Below are 23,923 nucleotides of genomic sequence, written 5' to 3' on the forward strand. Positions count from 1 at the left end.
TGTTCTTGTTTTCTCTCCTGAAATTTGTTTGTTGCATTTCAGAATCTTTTTAAAATATGTTAAATTTTGTAAGTTTACAGCCATTTGCTGTTTACCCACACCTTTCAAAAGTTTGGAAGTAAGTCCCTCAGCACCAGGTAGTTATTGACCTTCAGTTCTATTAACAACATTCATATTATTTACTCAACTAGGTTAAACTCATCACTTATCCCAGGGATCCGAAATCTCTGTATCTTCTTCCAAGCGACAGACACAAAGAACTTGTTTAAGTTCCCTAAAATCTCCTTGCAGCCCAGTATATTTTCTCCTGTTATTGTCTCTGAGAAATTTAGATGAACATTTACTGACATTTTCCTATGTAGCTCTCACATTTTGTCACCAGCTTATTGTCCTGTTCCTTGCTGTAATTGGAAATATTTCCAGTCCTCAGCAATACTGTTCCTCACTTGCAAAGATGTGGAGTTTTTTCCCTTTCTTCCATAATCATCTTCAACAATCAACAATTGAAACAAATTCCACATCTTTGCAAGACATATCTAGCAATGGGACTGAAACACTGCAGGGAGAGGAAGCTTGACAGACAAATCAGGAGTGAGACGTTAATTTAAACAACTGGAAGAGTGAGACTGACAAAAGTGGAATTGTGTGGTTGACAAATACACTTAGTGTGAGCCAAACAGGAACAGCAGGGAAGAGTAAGATCGAATTATACACTGAGGTGAAGGAGTCTGATAGGCAGCTGAGTTAGATAGACAGATACATCTAGGAGAGATAGACTGACAAAACATCTGGAAAGATTAAAGGTTTAAAGCTTCAAAGGTACAATTTAATGTCAGAGAAATTTATACAATCTACAACCTGAAATGCTTTTTCTTCGCAACCATCCACATAAACAGAGGAATGGCCCAAAGAATGAATGACAGTTAAATGTTAGAACCCCAAAATCACCCCAGCTCCCCCCTCCCACACGTAAGCAGCAGCAAGCAACAATTCCCCACCCCGCCACCAGCAAAAAGCATCGGCATTGCTGTCAGGCTTTGTGTTTCACCCAGTATTCGACATACCACAGGCTCTCCTTCTCCCTAATAAGGGAGAAAGAGGTGTCTCTGTTTTCCCAGCGAGCAGGGAGACATCACAAACAACTCGTTGGTTCACGATGTTAAAAGTCTGTTATGTCGCTGTTTTAGAATGGCAACCTTCTGGGAGAGTTAGATTGAGAGGCGTCTGGGAGAGTTATACTGACAGACGCGTCTGGGAGTTAGACTGTGTTACGAAACCCCGTAACTGGGTCACTTACCAGCAAAGATAGAGAGGTCTGTTGAAGTCCGATGGTACTATTTTTTAAAGTATTTATTGATGAAGGGGCACAAAAATAAGATCAATGCAAACATACAGATAACATATGTCGTCAATGCTAAATCTAAAAGCGCAGGTATAATAATAATCAATAAGAAATAGATCTCTCGTTGTCTAGGGGATAATGTATTATCCGATGGAAATATCAAAGTCACTGTTAGTTCGTTCAAGCTGCAGCATTTTGGGTTTAAGAGAGAGACGGGTTAAACTTGCCCAGGTCTTTTATGAAGCCAATCCTTCGAGTCTTTTGGGAGTTGGTTTCCCCGCTGTTAGCTAAAAGCTGTTTTTCTGTGGTAAAAGCCACCGGTTCCGGAGCAAATGGAAACGGATGCACATGGCCTCCTCCCACTGGCTTCCGCTATTACGGGATCGCTAGCGTTTCTTCTGGTGCGTCTGAGGGGTTGTTTCCACAGACCCTCTTTTATCCTGACTCACAGGGTCGCAGATGTCAATCAGGTTGGGGTGATGCAATCCCTTCCTCAACCAGTCCACTTTGCCTGAGGGCTTCCACGTAGCACAGTATTGTAATACACAAGTCCGTCTCCAAGAGACACTGGCCGTGTCCCATAGCTTTATATCGCTGGGGTAACGAGACATTCCGCACATCTCTCTCTCATTTACTGGGTCTCCTGATCCAACTCAATAGTGATATTGCGATTCTCACAAAGGAGGGGGCTGCAGGCATAACAACTGAAAGACACGTCTGGGAGAGTTAGATTGACAGACAACTGAGAGATTGACTAATCAATGCAAATGTAGGACTAATTGACACAATGGGGGATTTGAGTATGACCCACAACTAGGACAGTGCGACTGACCCACATGCAGGAGACTGATTCTGACACGCATGGAGTCTGAAACTGACACACAGCTGGAAGAGTGAGACTGTAGGTGTGAGACTGACGCACAGCTGGGGATGCGAGAATGACACAAACAGTGGCGGGGAGAGTGAGACTGTAGGTGTGAGACTGACGCACAGCTGGGGATGCGAGATTGACACAAACAGTGGCAGAGAGAGTGAGACTGTAGGTGTGAGACTGACGCACAGCTGGGGATGCGAGATTGACACAAACAGTGGCGGGGAGAGTGAGACTATAGGTGTGAGACTGACGCACAGCTGGGGATGCGAGATTGACACAAACAGTGGCAGAGAGAGTGAGACTGTAGGTGTGAGACTGACGCACAGCTGGGGATGCGAGATTGACACAAACAGTGGCAGAGAGAGTGAGACTGTAGGTGTGAGACTGACGCACAGCTGGGGATGCGAGATTGACACAAACAGTGGCAGAGAGAGTGAGACTGTAGGTGTGAGACTGACGCACAGCTGGGGATGCGAGATTGACACAAACAGTGGCAGGGAGAGTGAGACTGTAGGTGTGAGACTGACGCACAGCTGGGGATGCGAGATTGACACAAACAGTGGTGGAGAGAGTGAGACTGTAGGTGTGAGACTGACGCACAGCTGGGGATGCGAGAATGACACAAACAGTGGCGGGGAGAGTGAGACTGTAGGTGTGAGACTGACGCACAGCTGGGGATGCGAGATTGACACAAACAGTGGCAGAGAGAGTGAGACTGTAGGTGTGAGACTGACGCACAGCTGGGGATGCGAGATTGACACAAACAGTGGCGGGGAGAGTGAGACTGTAGGTGTGAGACTGACGCACAGCTGGGGATGCGAGATTGACACAAACAGTGGTGGAGAGAGTGAGACTGTAGGTGTGAGACTGACGCACAGCTGGGGATGCGAGATTGACACAAACAGTGGTGGGGAGAGTGAGACTGTAGGTGTGAGACTGACGCACAGCTGGGGATGCGAGATCGACACAAACAGTGGTGGAGAGAGTGAGACTGTAGGTGTGAGACTGACGCACAGCTGGGGATGCGAGATTGACACAAACAGTGGCGGGGAGAGTGAGACTGTAGGTGTGAGACTGACGCACAGCTGGGGATGCGAGATTGACACAAACAGTGGCGGGGAGAGCGAGACCGTAGGTGTGAGACTGATGCACAGCTGGAAGAGTGAGACTGTAGGTGTGAGACTGATGCACAGCTGGAAGAGCGAGACTGTAGGTGTGAGACTGACGCACAGCTGGGGATGCGAGATTGACACAAACAGTGGCGGGGAGAGTGAGACTGTAGGTGTCAGACTGACGCACAGCTGGGGATGCGAGATTGACACAAACAGTGGCGGGGAGAGTGAGACTGTAGGTGTGAGACTGACGCACAGCTGGGGATGCGAGATTGACACAGTGGCGGGGAGAATGAGACTGTAGGTGTGAGACTGACGCACAGCTGGAAGAGCGAGACTGTAGGTGTGAGACAAGCACAGCTAGGGATGCGAGAATGACACAAACAGTGGTGGGGAGAGTGAGACTGTAGGTGTGAGACTGACACACAGCTGGAAGAGCGAGACTGTAGGTGTGAGACTGACGCACAGCTGGGGATGCGAGATTGACACAAACAGTGGCGGGGAGAGTGAGACTGTAGGTGTGAGACTGACGCAGAGCTGGGGATGCGAGATTGACACAAACAGTGGTGGGGAGAGTGAGACTGTAGGTGTGAGACTGACGCACAGCTGGGGATGCGAGATTGACACAGTGGCGGGGAGAATGAGACTGTAGGTGTGAGACTGACGCACAGCTGGAAGAGCGAGACTGTAGGTGTGAGACACGCACAGCTGGGGATGCGAGAATGACACAAACAGTGGTGGGGAGAGTGAGACTGTAGGTGTGAGACTGACGCACAGCTGGGGATGCGAGATTGACACAGTGGCGGGGAGAATGAGACTGTAGGTTTGAGACTGACGCACAGCTGGAAGAGCGAGACTGTAGGTGTGAGACACGCACAGCTGGGGATGCGAGAATGACACAAACAGTGGTGGGGAGAGTGAGACTGTAGGTGTGAGACTGATGCACAGCTGGGGATGCGAGAATGACGCAAACAGTGGCGGGGAGAGTGAGACTGTAGGTGTGAGACTGACGCACAGGTGGGGATGCGAGATTGACACAAACAGTGGCAGAGAGAGTGAGACTGTAGGTGTGAGACTGACGCACAGCTGGGGATGCGAGAATGACGCAAACAGTGGCGGGGGGTGTGGGTGTCTAAGACTGGCACAGAGCAGGGATGTGAGACTGATGCAGCTGGGTGAGTGACATTGTCTTTTTACAGTAAGATTAACTGTCTTGGCTGGGCGAGTGAGATTGACACCAACAGCTATAAGAGAAAGAATGACAGATGCAGCTGCAGATCAAAGACGTTAACAGCTAAAGCTGAGAACTTGATTCACACAGAGCAGTGACATACCTGAGGGTGAGTCGAGAAACCAATGAAAACAAGATCAGTGATACACAGAGCCTTCTGAAGGGTGAGAGACGAATATTGTGTGAAGTGAGAAAGTGGCAGTAAAGAGGGACAGTGTGACAGACTGTTAAAAGTGTATGAGTTGATATGTTGAAAGGACAGACGGGAATGGCAAAACTGAGAGGACATACTTTGATGGTGATTGGAGGGGGGATGTCAGAGGTAGCTTTTCTACAGAGAGTTTGTGAAATGTGTTGCCAGGGTGGAGGTGGAGTTGGATACATTAGGGACATTTACGAGACTCTTATGCAGGCACATGGATGAAAGAAAAATGGACGACTATATGAGAGAGAATGATTGGATTGATCTTAGAGTAAGTTAAAAGCTTGACGCATGGCTGGAGGGCCAGTACAGTGCTGTACTGTTCTATGTTTACATTCTAGGTGTAGAGGTGTCTGTGAGGATGCTCCCTATCAGAGTGCAGATGTGTAAGAGTGGTTGTCAATAGAACAGAAATTCGACTGGGTAGGGAGGAATGCTGCTGCAATAAAAATGTGTGCTGGGTTTGACATTGCAATAGTGATGAGGATGAAGGAGATGTGTTTGCCAGAATATAGATTTACTCTCTGTCTCATAGTAAATTTAAATGTAGAAGAAGATTGATGTTGGAATAAAAATATATTTTGTGACTGATATGGGAATGGAACCACTGGCACTGGAAGAGTAGTGTGTGTGAGAAGAAGGAAGATTGATTTTTGTGGGGGAGACTCATAGTAAAGAATGTGGATGGATCTGACTGAATTTAGAACAACAACGTGTGTGTGAGGGAACTGCTACTTGGGCAGCCTTGTGCCTGTCAAGGAAATTAATAATCTGATAGAAATATGAATAAGGAGAGACAATGGAATTGACATTCTTTATGAGGGAGAATGGTATAGTTGTGTAAGATCCTGATAATGAAATGAAGATATGTGTGACAGACAGTGACGCAAGCATTGTCTGGATGAGGAAGACTGATATTGGAGTAGAGATACCGTGTGTGCAAGAGAATAATGACATAGGTATGTGGAGAGAGGTGCATGTGATGGACATAGACACTGAGACAGGGACAGACTTACAAACAAGAGAAACTCTGCATTTGCTGGAAATCTGAGCAACACACACAAATGCTGGAGGAACTCAGCAAGCCAGGCAACATCTTGGAAACGAGTACAGACAACGTTGTGGGCCGTGGCTCTTCAGCAGACTGGAGAAAGGCTGAGGGGTAGGGTTAAAAGGTGTGGGGAGGGGAGAGAGAAACACAAGGTGATAGGTGAAACCTGAAGGGGAGGGGGATGAAGTAAAGTGCTAGGAAGTTAAAATAATAACAGAATAATAATAATAATAATAATAATAATAATAATAATAATAATAATAATAATAATAATAATAATAATAATAATAATAATAATAATAGAAGTGTAGGTATCAGGGAGACTGGCATTTGATATGATTTGGGTATGAGATATGCAATGTATTAATGGAATAGTGATGTATGTGAGGTCTACTGAAAAATAGTGCATGAGGGAGACAGGTTGGAAGAGATCTGAGGCTAGTCTTGGCTGGACTTTGGGCTGCTGTTCCGTTGCAGTGCTGAGTGGTGTCAGGGCTATTCTGATGATGGTACTGCCTTTGAAGTGAGATGCTGCTGAGGCACAAGAGAATTTGTGGCACGGTTATGATGACAGCTGCAAGGGTTACTGAAGGGAATTGGTGACCACCTACTCAACGCTGAACACTGCTGGAAAATCTAGGAGACCCGTTAAAGAAACATGGAATCAATTCTCAGTTTAGAAAGGGGCAAAGCCCCTTTGTCCTTTGTTCTTTCCCCATCACTTCCTTCTTCAGTCTCCGACTTGCCCAGGGTTGCCAGTGAGTGGCACCAGACTCTTGCTCTCGCTAGAGGCTCTGCCATTGGCTGTTCTGCCGTTGGGAGAAAGGGAAAGATTCTATCTCTCCCCGAGATAAACTCCTGCTGTGAACAATGAAGATTAGGCATTTCTGGTATCTGTCAGATACCTGCACGACGCCTGGCCTTTATCTAATAACCACTGGGGCCTGTTGCAGCGATCCAAAGTGTTATGGCAACCAGCCATCTGGGGATGCAGTTGCTATGGGAACCTCTCTGATACACAGATGAGGCTCGGAGAGCTGGAGCAGGGAGACGAGAAAGTACCCATGACTGCGTGTGCGAGGGAAAAACAGTGCACCGTCAATAAATTCATTTCCATTTTGAAATGAAATGTCTGCCACTCCAGGCTTACACCTCTGTAGCTGCAAATTGGAACGTCAGTGAGGAGTTGATTCAAACACACAGTTGATGATAAAGTCTGTACTTTGTTCAATAGCAAGTTGATTGTGAAAAGACCAATGCTGAGAGCTTGTTAGGAGGACAGGAATTACTTGTTGCATACCTGGGTGAAACAGAGCAGGACGGAGTTGGAATATATTTCCCTCTGATTGTGAATTGCCTTATACTGAGCATGAACATTAGTTGGACCAATAATATGTTCCCACATTCAAAAATACCAAAAGAAAATTAACAAAAGAATAAGATTAGCTGCATGCCAAAGACTTGCAAAATTATGTGGGAGTAAAGAATGCAATGCTCCTACACCCTTCCCATTACAGGAGCCTCGTGACACCTGCTCAGAAAGAAGCTGGGCATCGCTGTTGAAAAATCAAGAGTGGCTGGCCACAGCACCTGCAGTAATCAAACTGCCTTTGAGCTGAATCTCAGAATGAACATATAATTAACAAGTCACCGAGGTGGTGGTGGTGGGGGAGAGGTTAATCAGAATGGTCCGTGTTGCATTCTAAGAATTTCAATGCCACCATGCTTTTCTCAGAAGTTATGGTCACACCACTTTCTGCATTGAAGTTACTTAGGTTATTTAGTTAGTTACTTAGGTTTTTATGAGTTACTTAGGTTATTTCCATATTTTGGAAGGTGTTTCCACCACTTCACAGTTTTTTCTTTTGTAATAACGAACTACATCCAGTCCCCTTCTGGTCCTTAACAGATGACATAGAACATTACAGAACAGGGCCTGGCCCTTCAGCCCACAATATTCTGCTGAACCAATTCAATTAGTGATCAAGTGGCTAACTAAATTAATCACTTCTGCCTACAAAATGACCATATATCTCCATTTGCCTCACATTCATGTGCCTGTCTAAATGTATCTTAAACGTCCCTACCTCTGCTTCTACCATCACCCCAGCGAGCGTATACCAGGCACTCACCACTCTCCATGTGAAAAACTTTCCCCTCACATCTCTGTTGAACTTGCCTCCTCTCACATCTAGCACTAAACAATTCAACCCTGGGAAAATGATACCGTTTGTCCACGCTATCTATGCCTCTCTTATAAACCTCTTATCAGATCTTCCCTCCGTCGCTCCAGAGAAAACAAGCTAAATTTGTCCAAACTCTCACTATATATAGCACACACCCTCTAACCCAGGCAGCATCCTGGTAAACCTCTTCTGCAGCTTCTCCAAAGCCTCAACACCTTTCTGATAACGGGGAAACCAGAACTGTTCGCAATACCCCAGATGCAGCCTGACTAGAGTTATATAAAGCTGCAACATATTTTTCTGACTTCTGAACTCGATGCCTCATTTAATAAAAGTAAGCATGATTTCTTAACCTTCCTGTCAAGCTGTGTGGTCATTTTCAGGGAGCTATGAAGTTGGAACTCGAGATCCTCCTGCTCATCAACACTGTTAAGGGGCTTGCTAAGCCAACTAGCGACATTTTCATCCAGGTCATTTACGTACGTTACAAACAGCAGATCTCTGAGGAACACCCTGCCATCTGTACACAGTATTACAGGTGTGAACTCCATCAGACTGTGAACATTATTACAGGTGTGAACTCCATCAGACTGTGCACAGTATTACAGGTGTGAACTCCCACTGTCTGTACACGGTATTACAGGTGAGACCTCCATCAGACTGTGCACAGTATTACAGGTGTGAACACCTACAGTCTGTACATGGTATTACAGGTGTGAATACACAACAGTCTGTACACAGTATTGCAGGTGTGAACTCCCCACAGTCTGTACACAGTATTACAAGTGTGAATACACTACAGTCTGTACACAGTACTACAGGTGTGACCTCCACACAGTCTGTACATTGTATTAGAGGTGTGAACTCCCCACAGTCGGTACTTTGTATTACAGCTGTGAATTCCCCACAGTCTGTACACAGTATCACAGGTATGAACTACCCACAGTCTGTACATTGTACTACAGGTGTGAACTCCCCACTGTCTGTGCACAGTATTACAGCTGTGAACTCCCCACAGTCTGTACACAGTATTACAGGTGTGAATACCCTACAGTCTGTAACACAGTACTACAGGTGTGACCTCCACACAGTCTGTACATTGTATTAGAGGTGTGAACTCCCCACTGTCTGTACACGGTATTACAGCTGTGAACACCAACTGACTGTACACAGTATTAGGGGAGTGAACTCCCCACTCTCTGTGCACTGTATGGAAGGAGTGAACCACCCACAGGCTACACAGTGTATAACAGGTATCAACTCCCCACTGACTGTACCCTGTATTACAGGTGCGATCTCACCTCAGTCTGTACACAGAATTACAGGTGTGATTCCCTACAGTCGGTACACAGTATTACAGGTGTGAACTCCCCACAGTCTGTACACAGTATTACAGGTGTGAATACCCTACAGTCTGTAACGCAGTACTACAGGTGTGACCTTCACACAGTCTGTACATTGAATTAGAGGTGTGAGTTCCCCACTGTCTGTACATAGTATTACAGGTGTTAATTCCCCACAGTCTGTACACAGTATTACAGGTGTGATTCCCTGCCGTCTGTACACAGTAATACAGGTGTGAACTCCATCAGACTGTGCACAGTATTACAGGTGTGAACTCCCACTGTCTGTACACAGTATTACAGGTGTGACCTCCATCAGACTGTGCACAGAATTACAGGTGTGAACACCTACAGTCTGTACACGGTATTACAGGTGTGAATACCCTACAGTCTGTACACGGTATTACAGGTGTGAACTCCCCACAGACAGTACACAGTATTACAAGTGTGAATACCCTACAGTCTGTACACAGTACTACAGGTGTGAACTCCCCACAGTCAGTACATTGTATTACAGCTGTGAACTCCCACTGTCTGTATACAGTATTACAGCTGTGAACACCAACTGACTGTACACAGTATTAGGGGAGTGAACTCCCCACTGTCTGTACACTGTATGGAAGGAGTGAACCACCCACAGGCTACACAGTGTATAACAGGTATCAAATCCCCACTGACTGTACCCTGTATTACAGGTGTGATCTCGCCTCAGTCTGTACACAGTAATACATGCTTGACCTCTCCACAGTCTGTACACAGTCTCACAGGTGTGATTCCCTACAGTCGGTACATAGTATTACAGGTGTGAATTCCCCAAAGTCTGTACACAGTATTGCAGGTGTGATCCCGAAAAGTCTGTACACAGTATTAAAGGTTTGAAATCACCACAGTCTGTACATTATATTACAGCTGTGAACACCCCACAGTCTGTACATTGTATTACAGGTGTGAATACACTACAGTCTGTACACAGTATTACAGGTGTGAACTCCCAACAGTCTGTACATCGTATTACAGCTGGGAACTCCCACTGTCTGTACACAGTATTACAGGTGTGAACTCCATCAGACTGTGCACAGTATTACAGGTGTGAACACCTACAGTCTGTACACGGTATTACAGGTGTGAATACCCTACAGTCTGTACACACTATTACAGGTGTGAATTCCCGACAGTAGGTGCATAGTATTACAGGTGTGAACTCCCCACAGTCTGTACACAGTATTACAGGTGTGAACTCCCCACAGTCTGTACACACTATTACAGGTGTAAATTCCCCACAGTCTGTACACAGTATTACTGGTGTGATTCCATACAGTCTGTACACAATATCACAGGTGTGACCTCCACACAGTCTGTACATTGTATTAGAAGTGTGAACTCCCCACTGTCTGTACACAGTAATACAGGTGTGAAATCCCCGCACACTGTACATTGTATTACAGCTGGGAACTCCCACTGTCTGTACACAGTATTACAGGTGTGAACACCTACAGTCTGTACACGGTATTACAGGTGTGAATTCCCCACAGTCGGTGCATAGTATTACAGGTGTGAACTCCCCACAGTCTGTACACAGTATTACTGGTGTGAATTCCCCACAGTCTGTACACAGTATTACTGGTGTGATTCCATACAGTCTGTACACAATATCACAGGTGTGACCTCCAACCTCCACACACTCTGTACACAGTATTACAGGTGTGATCTCCCCACTGTCTGTACACAGCATTACAGGTGCGAACTCCCCGCAGACTGTACATTGTATTAGAGGTGTGAACTCCCCACTGACTGTACACAGTATTACAGGTGTGAACTCCCTACAGTCTGTACTTCGTATTACAGCTGTGAACTCCCACTGTCTGTACACAGTATTACAGGTGTGAACTCCATCAGACTGAGCACAGTATGACAGGTATGAACACCTACAGTCAGTATTACAGGTGTGAATACCCTACAGTCTGTACTCAGTATTACAAGTGTGAACTCCCCACAGTCGGTGCATAGTATTACAGGTGTGAACTCCTCACAGTCTGTAAACAGTATTACAGGTGTGATTCCCTACAGACTGTACACAGTATTACAGGTGTGAACTCTGCACAGTCTGTACACAGTATTACAGGTGTGAACTCCCCACTGTCTGTACACAGTATTACAGGTGTGAACTCCCCACAGTCTGTACATTGTATTACAGCTGTGAACTCCCACTGTCTGTACACAGTATTACAGCTGTGAACTCCCCACAGTCTGTACACTGTATTACAGGTGTGAATACCCTACAGTCTTTACACAGTATTACAGGTGTGAACTCCCCACAGTCTGTACACACTATTACAGGTGTGAATTCCCCACAGTCTGTACACAGTATTACAGGTGTGATTCCCCACAGTCTGTACACTGTATCACAGGTGTGAACTACCCAAAGTCTGTACATTGTATTACAGGTGTGAACTCCACACTGTCTGTGCACAGTATTACAGCTGTGAGCTCCCCACAGTCTGTACACATTATTACAGGTGTGAATACCGTACAGTCTGTAACACAGTACTACAGGTGTGACCTCCACACAGTCTGTACATTGAATTAGAGGTGTGAACTCCCCACTGTCTGTACACAGTATTACAGGTGTGAACTGCCCACAGTCTGTACTTTGTATTACAGGTGTGAATTCCCCACAGTCTGTACACAGTATTACTGGTGTGATTCCCCACAGTCTGTACACAGTATCACAGGTGTGAACTACCCACGGTCTGTACATTGTATTACCGGTGTGAACTCCCCACTGTCTGTGCACAGTATTACAGGTGTGAATACCCTACAGTCTGTAACACAGTACAACAGGTGTAACGTCCACACAGTCTGTACATTGTATTAGAGGTGTGAACTCCCCACTGTCTGTACATTGTATTAAAGCTGTGAACTCCCACAGGCTACACAGTGTATAACAGGATTCAACTCCCCACTGACTGTACCCCGTATTACAGGTGCGATGTCGCCTCAGTCTGTACACAGTAATACATGCTTGACATCTCCACAGTCTGTACACAGTATTACAGGTGTTATTCCCTACAGTCTGTACATAGTATTACAGGTGTGAATTCCCCACAGACTGTACACGGTATTACAGGTGTGATTCCCTACAGTCTGTACACAGTATTGCAGGTGTGAACTCCCACTGTCTGTACACAGTAATACAGGTGTGACCTCCATCAGACTGTGCACAGTATTACAGGTGTGAACACCTGCAGTATGTACACGGGATTACAGGTGTGAATACACTACAGACTGTACACAGTATTACAGGTGTGAATACCCTACAGTCTGTAAACAGTACTACAGGTGTGACCTCCACACAGTCTGTACATTGTATTAGTGGTGTGAACTCCCCACTGTCTGTACACTGTATTACAGGTGTGAACTCCCCACAGACTGTACTTTGTATTACAGTGTGAATTCCCCACAGTCTGTACACACTATTACAGGTGTGAAATCCGCACAGTCTGTACACAGTATCACAGGTGTGAACTAACCACAGTCTGTACATTGTACTACAGGTGTGAACTCCCCACTGTCTGTGCACAGTATTACAGATGTGAACTCCCCACAGTTTTTACACAGTATTACAGGTGTGAATACCCTACAGTCTGTAACACAGTACTACAGGTGTGACCTCCACACAGTCTGTACATTGTATTAGAGGTGTGAACTCCCCACTGTCTGTACACTGTATTACAGCTGTGAACACCAACTGACTGTACACAGTATTAGAGGTGTGAACTCCCCACTGTCTGTACACAGTATTACAGGTGTGAACTCCATCAGACTGTGCACAGTATTACAGGTGTGAACACCTACAGTCTGTACACGGTATTACAGGTGTGAATACCCTACAGTGTGTAGACAGTATTACAGCTGTGAACTACCCACAGTCGGTACATAGTATTACAGCTGCGAACTCCCCACGGTCTGTAAACAGTATTACAGGTGTGAATACCCTACAGTCTGTAATACAGTACTACAGGTGTGACCTTCACACAGTCTGTACATTGTATTGGAGGTGTGAACTCCCCACTGTCTGTACACAGTATTACAGGTGTGAACTCCACATAGTCTGTACATTGTATTACAGGTGTGAATTCCCCACTGTCTGTACACAGTATTACAGGTGTGAACTCCCCACAGTCTGTACTTTGTATTACAGCTGTGAATTCCCCACAGTCTGTACACACTATAACAGGTGTGAATTCCCCACAGTCTGTACACAGTATTACAGGTGTGATTCCCCACTGTCTGTACACAGTATCACAGGTGTGAACTACCCACGGTCTGTACATTGTATTACAGGTGTGAACTCCCCACTGTCTGTGCACAGTATTACAGCTGTGAACTCCCCACAGCCTGTACACAGTATTACAGGTGTGAATACTGTCCAGTCTGTAAGACAGTTCTACAGGTGTGACCTCCACACAGTCTGTGCATTGTATTAGAGGTGTGAACTCCCCACTGTCTGTACATTGTATTAAAGCTGTGAACTCCCACTGTCTGTACACAGTATTACAGGTGTGAACTTCCCACTATCTGTGCACAGTATTACAGCTGTAAACTCCCCACAGTCTGTACACAGTATTACGGGTGTGAATACCCTACAGCCTGTACACAGTAGTACATGTGTGACCTCCACACAGTCTGTACATTGTATTAGAGGTGTGAACTCCCCACTGTCTGTACACAGTATTACAGGTGTGAACTCCCCACAGTCTGTACATTGTATTACAGCTGTGAACTCCCACTCTCTGTACACAGTATTACAGCTGTGAACTCCCCACAGTCTGTACACTGTATTACAGGTGTGAATACCCTACAGTCTTTACACAGAATTACAGGTGTGAACTCCCCGCAGTCTGTACACCCTATGACAGGTGTGAATTCCGCACAGTCTGTACACAGTATTACTGGTGTGATTCCCCACAGTCTGTACACAGTATCACAGGGGTGAACTACCCACGGTCTGTACATTGTATTACAGGTGTGAAATCCCCACTGTCTGTACATTGTATTAAAGCTGTGAACTCCCACTGTCTGTACACAGTATTACTGCTGTGAACACCAACTGACTGTACACAGTATAAGGGGAGTGAACTCCCCACTGTCTGTACACTGTATGGAAGGAGTGAACCACCCACAGGCTACACAGTGTATAACAGGATTCAACACCCCACTGACTGTACCCTGTATTACAGGTGCGATCTCGCCTCAGTCTGTGCACGCTAATACATGCTTGACCTCTCCACAGTCTGTACACAGTATTACAGGTGTGATTCCATACAGTCTGTACACAGTACTACAGGTGAGACCTCCACACAGTCTGTACATTGTATTAGAGGTGTGAACTCCCCACAGTCTGTACTTTGTATTACAGCTGTGAACTCCCACTGTCTGTACACAGTATTACATGTGTGACCTCCATCAGACTGTGCACAGTATTACAGGTGTGAACACGTACAGTCTGTACATGGTATTATAGGTGTGAATACCCTACAGTCTGTACACGCTATTACAGGAGTGAACTCCCCACAGTCTGTACACAGTATTAAAAGAGTGAATACCCTACAGGCTGTACACAGTACTACAGGTGTGAACTCCCCACAGTCAGTACATTGTATTACAGCTGTGAACTCCCACTGTCTGTATACAGGATTACAGCTGTGAACACCAACTGACTGTACACAGTATTAGGGGAGTGAACTCCCCACTCTCTCTACACTGTATGGAAGGAGTGAACCACCCACAGGCTACACAGTGTATAACAGGTATCAACTCCCCACTGACTGTAATCTGTATTACAGGTGTGAGCTCGCCTCAGTCTGTACACAGTAATACATGCTTGACCTCTCCACAGTCTGTACACAATATCACAGGTGTGATTCCCTACAGTCGGTACACAGTATTACAGGTGTGAATTCCCCACAGTCTGTACACAGTATTGCAGGTGTGATTCCCCACAGTGTGTACACAGTATTAAAGGTGTGAATTCCCCACATTCTGTACATTATATTACAGCTGTGAACTCCCCACAGTCTGTACATTGTATTACAGGTGTGAATACACTACAGTCTGTACACAGTATTACAGGTGTGAACTCCATCAGACTGCGCACATTATTACAGGTGTGAACACCTACAGTCTGTACTCAGCATGACAGGTGAGAACTCCCCACAGTCGGTGCATTGTATTACAGGTGTGAACTCCTTCAGTCTGTACACAGTATTACAGGTGTGATTCCCTACAGACTGTACACAGTATTACAGGTGTGAACTCCCCACTATCTGTGCACAGTATTACAGCTGTGAACTCCCCACAGTCTGTACACAGTATTACAGGTGTGAATACCATACAGTCTGTAACACTGTACTACAGGTTTGACCTCCACACAGTCTGTACATTGTATTAGAGGTGTGAACTCACCACTGACTGTACACAGTATTACTGGTGTGAACTCCCCACAGTCTGTACTTTGTATTACAGGTGTGAATTCCCCACAGTCTGTACACGGTATTCCAGGTGTGAACTCCCCACAGTCTGTACACAGTATTACAGGTGTGAATACCTTACAGTCTGTAACACATTACTACAGGTGTGACCTCCACATAGTCTGTACATTGTATTAGAGGTGTGAACTCCCAACTGTCTGTACACAGTGTTACAGCTGAGAATTCCCCACAGTCTGTACACACTATTACAGGAGTGTATTCCCCACAGTCTGTACACAGTATTACTGGTGTGATTCCCCACAGTCTGTACACAGTATCACAGGTGTGAACTACCGACGGTCTGTACATTGTGTTACAGCTGTGAACACCCCACTGTCTGTGAACAGTATTACAGCTTTGAACTCCCCACAGCCTGTACACAGTATTACAGGTGTGAATACCCTACATTCTGTAACACAGTACTACAGGTGTAATGTCCACACAGTCTGTACATTGTATTAGAGGTGTAAACTCCCACTGTCTGTACACAGTATTACTGTTGTGAACACCAACTGACTGTACACAGTATTAGGGGAGTGAACTCCCCACTGTCTGTACACTGTATGGAAGGAGTGAACCACCCACAGGCTACACAGTGTATAACAGGATTCAACTCCCCACTGACTGTACCCTGTATTACAGGTGCGATCTCGCCTCAGTCTGTACACAGTAATACATGCTTGACCTCTCCACAGTCTGTACACAGTATTACAGGTGTGAATTCCCCACAGACTGTACACGGTATTACAGGTGTGATTCCCTACTGTCTGTACACAGTATTGCAGGTGTGAACTCCCACTGTCTGTACACAGAATTACAGGTGTGACCACCATCAGACTGTGCACAGTATTACAGGTGTGATCACCTACAGTCTGTACACGGTACTACAGGTGTGAATACACTACAGTCTGTACACGGTATTCCAGGTGTGAACTCCCCACAGTCTGTACACAGTATTACAGGTGTGAATACCTTACAGTCTGTAACACATTACTACAGGTGTGACCTCCACATAGTCTGTACATTGTATTAGAGGTGTGAACTCCCCACTGTCTGTACACAGTGTTACAGCTGAGAATTCCCCACAGACTGTACACACTATTACAGGAGTGTATTCCCCACAGTCTGTACACAGTATTACTGGTGTGATTCCCCACAGTCTGTACACAGTATCACAGGTGTGAACTACCGACGGTCTGTACATTGTGTTACAGCTGTGAACACCCCACTGTCTGTGAACAGTATTACAGCTTTGAACTCCCCACAGCCTGTACACAGTATTACAGGTGTGAATACCCTACATTCTGTAACACAGTACTACAGGTGTAATGTCCACACAGTCTGTACATTGTATTAGAGGTGTAAACTCCCACTGTCTGTACACAGTATTACTGTTGTGAACACCCACTGACTGTACACAGTATTAGGGGAGTGAACTCCCCACTGTCTGTACACTGTATGGAAGGAGTGAACCACCCACAGGCTACACAGTGTATAACAGGATTCAACTCCCCACTGACTGTACTCTGTATTACAGGTGCGATCTCGCCTCAGTCTGTACACAGTAATACATGCTTGACCTCTCCACAGTCTGTACACAGTATTACAGGTGTGAATTCCCCACAGACTGTACACGGTATTACAGGTGTGATTCCCTACTGTCTGTACACAGTATTGCAGGTGTGAACTCCCACTGTCTGTACACAGAATTACAGGTGTGACCACCATCAGACTGTGCACAGTATTACAGGTGTGAACACCTACAGTCTGTACACGGTATTACAGGTGTGAATACACTACAGTCTGTACACGGTATTACAGGTGTGAACTCCCCACAGTCTGTACACAGTATTACAGGTGTGAATACCTTACAGTCTGTAACACATTACTACAGGTGTGACCTCCACACAGTCTGTACTTTGTATTAGAGGTGTGAACTCCCCACTGTTTGTACACTGTATTACAGCTGTGAACACCAACTGACTGTACACAGTATTAGGGGAGTGAACTCCCCACTGTCTGTACACTGTATGGAAGGAGTGAACCACCCACAGGCTACACAGTGTATAACAGGTATCAACTCCCCACTGACTGTAATCTGTATTACAGGTGTGAGCTCGCCTCAGTCTGTACACAGTAATACATGCTTGACCTCTCCACAGTCTGTACACAATATCACAGGTGTGATTCCCTACAGTCGGTACACAGTATTACAGGTGTGAATTCCCCACAGTCTGTACACAGTATTGCAGGTGTGATTCCCCACAGTGTGTACACAGTATTAAAGGTGTGAATTCCCCACATTCTGTACATTATATTACAGCTGTGAACTCCCCACAGTCTGTACATTGTATTACAGGTGTGAATACACTACAGTCTGTACACAGTATTACAGGTGTGAACTCCATCAGACTGCGCACATTATTACAGGTGTGAACACCTACAGTCTGTACTCAGCATGACAGGTGAGAACTCCCCACAGTCGGTGCATTGTATTACAGGTGTGAACTCCTTCAGTCTGTACACAGTATTACAGGTGTGATTCCCTACAGACTGTACACAGTATTACAGGTGTGAACTCCCCACTATCTGTGCACAGTATTACAGCTGTGAACTCCCCACAGTCTGTACACAGTATTACAGGTGTGAATACCATACAGTCTGTAACACTGTACTACAGGTTTGACCTCCACACAGTCTGTACATTGTATTAGAGGTGTGAACTCACCACTGACTGTACACAGTATTACTGGTGTGAACTCCCCACAGTCTGTACTTTGTATTACAGGTGTGAATTCCCCACAGTCTGTACACGGTATTCCAGGTGTGAACTCCCCACAGTCTGTACACAGTATTACAGGTGTGAATACCTTACAGTCTGTAACACATTACTACAGGTGTGACCTCCACATAGTCTGTACATTGTATTAGAGGTGTGAACTCCCAACTGTCTGTACACAGTGTTACAGCTGAGAATTCCCCACAGTCTGTACACACTATTACAGGAGTGTATTCCCCACAGTCTGTACACAGTATTACTGGTGTGATTCCCCACAGTCTGTACACAGTATCACAGGTGTGAACTACCGACGGTCTGTACATTGTGTTACAGCTGTGAACACCCCACTGTCTGTGAACAGTATTACAGCTTTGAACTCCCCACAGCCTGTACACAGTATTACAGGTGTGAATACCCTACATTCTGTAACACAGTACTACAGGTGTAATGTCCACACAGTCTGTACATTGTATTAGAGGTGTAAACTCCCACTGTCTGTACACAGTATTACTGTTGTGAACACCAACTGACTGTACACAGTATTAGGGGAGTGAACTCCCCACTGTCTGTACACTGTATGGAAGGAGTGAACCACCCACAGGCTACACAGTGTATAACAGGATTCAACTCCCCACTGACTGTACCCTGTATTACAGGTGCGATCTCGCCTCAGTCTGTACACAGTAATACATGCTTGACCTCTCCACAGTCTGTACACAGTATTACAGGTGTGAATTCCCCACAGACTGTACACGGTATTACAGGTGTGATTCCCTACTGTCTGTACACAGTATTGCAGGTGTGAACTCCCACTGTCTGTACACAGAATTACAGGTGTGACCACCATCAGACTGTGCACAGTATTACAGGTGTGATCACCTACAGTCTGTACACGGTACTACAGGTGTGAATACACTACAGTCTGTACACGGTATTCCAGGTGTGAACTCCCCACAGTCTGTACACAGTATTACAGGTGTGAATACCTTACAGTCTGTAACCCATTACTACAGGTGTGACCTCCACATAGTCTGTACATTGTATTAGAGGTGTGAACTCCCCACTGTCTGTACACAGTGTTACAGCTGAGAATTCCCCACAGACTGTACACACTATTACAGGAGTGTATTCCCCACAGTCTGTACACAGTATTACTGGTGTGATTCCCCACAGTCTGTACACAGTATCACAGGTGTGAACTACCGACGGTCTGTACATTGTGTTACAGCTGTGAACACCCCACTGTCTGTGAACAGTATTACAGCTTTGAACTCCCCACAGCCTGTACACAGTATTACAGGTGTGAATACCCTACATTCTGTAACACAGTACTACAGGTGTAATGTCCACACAGTCTGTACATTGTATTAGAGGTGTAAACTCCCACTGTCTGTACACAGTATTACTGTTGTGAACACCCACTGACTGTACACAGTATTAGGGGAGTGAACTCCCCACTGTCTGTACACTGTATGGAAGGAGTGAACCACCCACAGGCTACACAGTGTATAACAGGATTCAACTCCCCACTGACTGTACTCTGTATTACAGGTGCGATCTCGCCTCAGTCTGTACACAGTAATACATGCTTGACCTCTCCACAGTCTGTACACAGTATTACAGGTGTGAATTCCCCACAGACTGTACACGGTATTACAGGTGTGATTCCCTACTGTCTGTACACAGAATTACAGGTGTGACCACCATCAGACTGTGCACAGTATTACAGGTGTGAACACCTACAGTCTGTACACGGTATTACAGGTGTGAATACACTACAGTCTGTACACGGTATTACAGGTGTGAACTCCCCACAGTCTGTACACAGTATTACAGGTGTGAATACCTTACAGTCTGTAACACATTACTACAGGTGTGACCTCCACACAGTCTGTACTTTGTATTAGAGGTGTGAACTCCCCACTGTTTGTACACTGTATTACAGCTGTGAACACCAACTGACTGTACACAGTATTAGGGGAGTGAACTCCCCACTCTCTGTACACTGTATAGAAGGAGTGAACCACCCACAGGCTACATAGTGTATAACAGGTATCAACTCCCCATTGACTGTACCCTGTATTACAGGGGCGATCTCACCTCAGTCTGTACACTGTAATACATGCTTGACCTCTCCACAGTCTGTACACAGAATTACAGGTGTGAATACCTTACAGTCTGTAACACAGTACTACAGGTGTGACCTCCACATAGTCTGTACATTGTATTAGAGATGTGAACTCCCCACTGTCTGTACACAGTATTACAGGTGTGAACTCCATCAGACTGTGCACAGTATTACAGGTGTGAACACCTACAGTCTGTACACGGTATTACAGGTGTGAATACCCTACAGTGTGTACATAGAATTACAGCTGTGAACTCCCCACAGTCTGTACACAGTATTACATGTGTGAATTTCCTACAGTCTGTAACACAGTAGTACAGGTGTGACCTTCACACAGTCTGTACATTGTATTGGCGGTGTGAACTCTGCACTGTCTGTGCACAGTATTACAGGTGTGAACTCCCCATAGTCTAAACATAGTATTACAGGTGTGAATTCCCCACAGTCTGTACACAGTATTACAGGTGTGATTCCCTGCCGTCTGTACACAATATTACAGGTGTGAACTCCATCAGACAGTGCACAGTATTACAGGTGTGAACTCCCACTGTCTGTACACAGTATTACAGGTGTGACCACCAGCAGACTGTGCACAGTATTACAGGTGTGAAAACCCTACAGTCTGTACACGGTATTACAGGTGTGAATACACTACAGTCTGTACACGGTATTACAGGTGTGAACTCCCCACAGTCTGTACACAGTATTACAGGTGTGAATACCTTACAGTCTGTAACACATTACTACAGGTGTGACCTCCACACAGTCTGTACTTTGTATTAGAGGTGTGAACTCCCCACTGTTTGTACACTGTATTACAGCTGTGAACACCAACTGACTGTACACAGTATTAGGGGAGTGAACTCCCCACTCTCTGTACACTGTATAGAAGGAGTGAACCACCCACAGGCTACATAGTGTATAACAGGTATCAACTCCCCATTGACTGTACCCTGTATTACAGGGGCGATCTCACCTCAGTCTGTACACTGTAATACATGCTTGACCTCTCCACAGTCTGTACACAGAATTACAGGTGTGAATACCTTACAGTCTGTAACACAGTACTACAGGTGTGACCTCCACATAGTCTGTACATTGTATTAGAGATGTGAACTCCCCACTGTCTGTACACAGTATTACAGGTGTGAACTCCATCAGACTGTGCACAGTATTACAGGTGTGAACACCTACAGTCTGTACACGGTATTACAGGTGTGAATACCCTACAGTGTGTACATAGAATTACAGCTGTGAACTCCCCACAGTCTGTACACAGTATTACATGTGTGAATTTCCTACAGTCTGTAACACAGTAGTACAGGTGTGACCTTCACACAGTCTGTACATTGTATTGGCGGTGTGAACTCTGCACTGTCTGTGCACAGTATTACAGGTGTGAACTCCCCATAGTCTAAACATAGTATTACAGGTGTGAATTCCCCACAGTCTGTACACAGTATTACAGGTGTGATTCCCTGCCGTCTGTACACAATATTACAGGTGTGAACTCCATCAGACAGTGCACAGTATTACAGGTGTGAACTCCCACTGTCTGTACACAGTATTACAGGTGTGACCACCAGCAGACTGTGCACAGTATTACAGGTGTGAAAACCCTACAGTCTGTACACGGTATTACAGGTGTGAACTCCCCACAGTCAGTACATTGTATTACAGCTGTGAACACCAACTGACTGTACACAGTATTAGGGGAGTGAACTCCCCACTCTCTGTACACTGTATGGAAGGAGTGAACCACCCACAGGCTACATAGTGTATAACAGGTATCAACTCCCCTCTGACTGTACCCTGTATTACAGGTGTGATCTCGCCTCAGTCTGTACACAGTAATACATGCTTGACCTCTCCACAGTCTGTACACAGTATCACAGGTGTGATTCCCTACAGTCGGTACATAGTATTACAGGTGTGAATTCCCCACAGTCTGTACACAGTATTACAGGTGTGATTCCCTACAGTCTGTACACAGTATAACAGGTGTGAAATCCGCACCATCTGTGCACAGTATTACAGGTGTGAACTCCCCACTGTCTGTACACAGTATTACAGGTGTGAATACCCTACAGTCTGTACACAGTAGTACAGGTGTGACCTCCACACAGTCTGTACATTGTACTAGAGGTGTGAACTCCCCACTGTCTGTACACAGTATTAGGGGTGTGAATTCCCCACAGTCTGTACACAGTATCACAGGTGTGATCTACCCACTGTCTGTACATTGTATTTCAGGTGTGAACTCCTCACAGTCTGTGCACAGTATTACAGGTGTGAACTCCCCACTGTCTGTACACAGTATTACAGGTGTGAATACCCTACAGTCTGTACACAGTAGTACAGGTGTGACCTCCACACAGTCTGTACATTGCACTAGAGGTGTGAACTCCCCACTGTCTGTACACAGTATTAGGGGTGTGAATTCCCCACAGTCTGTACACAGTATCACAGGTGTGATCTACCCACTGTCTGTACATTGTATTTCAGGTGTGAACTCCTCACAGTCTGTGCACAGTATTACTGGTGTGAACTCCCCACTGTCTGTACACAGTATTACAGGTGTGAATACCCTACAGTCTGTACACAGTAGTACAGGTGTGACCTCCACACAGTCTGTACATTGCACTAGAGGTGTGAACTCCCCACTGTCTGTACACAGTATTAGGGGTGTGAATTCCCCACAGTCTGTACACACTATTACAGGTGTGAATTCCCCACAGTCTGTAGACAGTATTACTGGTGTGATTTCCCACAGTCTGTACACAGTATCACAGGTGTGAACTACCCATGGTCTGTACATTGTATTACAGGTGTGAACTCCCCACTGTCTGTGCACAGTATTACAGCTGTGAACTCCCCACAGCCTGTACAGAGTTTTACAGGTGTGAATACCCTACAGTCTGTAACACAGTACTACAAGTGTAACGTCCACACAGTCTGTACATTGTATTAAAGCTGTTAACTCCCACTGTCTGTACACAGTATTACTGCTGTGAACACCAACTGACTGTACACAGTATTAGGGGAGTGAACTCCCCACTGTCTGTACACTGTATGGAAGGAGTGAACCACCCACAGGCTACACAATGTATAACAGGTATCAACTCCCCATTGATTGTACCCTGTA

The 23,923-nt window shown here is 45.6% G+C and overlaps 1 protein-coding gene across 1 annotated transcript in view; it reads left to right on the forward strand.

The window, feature by feature from the left end:
- Positions 1-23,923, forward strand: part of LOC132396384 (tetraspanin-18-like) — a 397,159-nt gene that overhangs the window by 134,268 nt on the left and 238,968 nt on the right. The gene's annotated exons all lie outside the window — the stretch shown is intronic.

This window comes from Hypanus sabinus, chromosome 7, assembly GCF_030144855.1.
Source record: "Hypanus sabinus isolate sHypSab1 chromosome 7, sHypSab1.hap1, whole genome shotgun sequence".
Taxonomy (NCBI): Eukaryota; Metazoa; Chordata; class Chondrichthyes; order Myliobatiformes; family Dasyatidae; genus Hypanus; species Hypanus sabinus.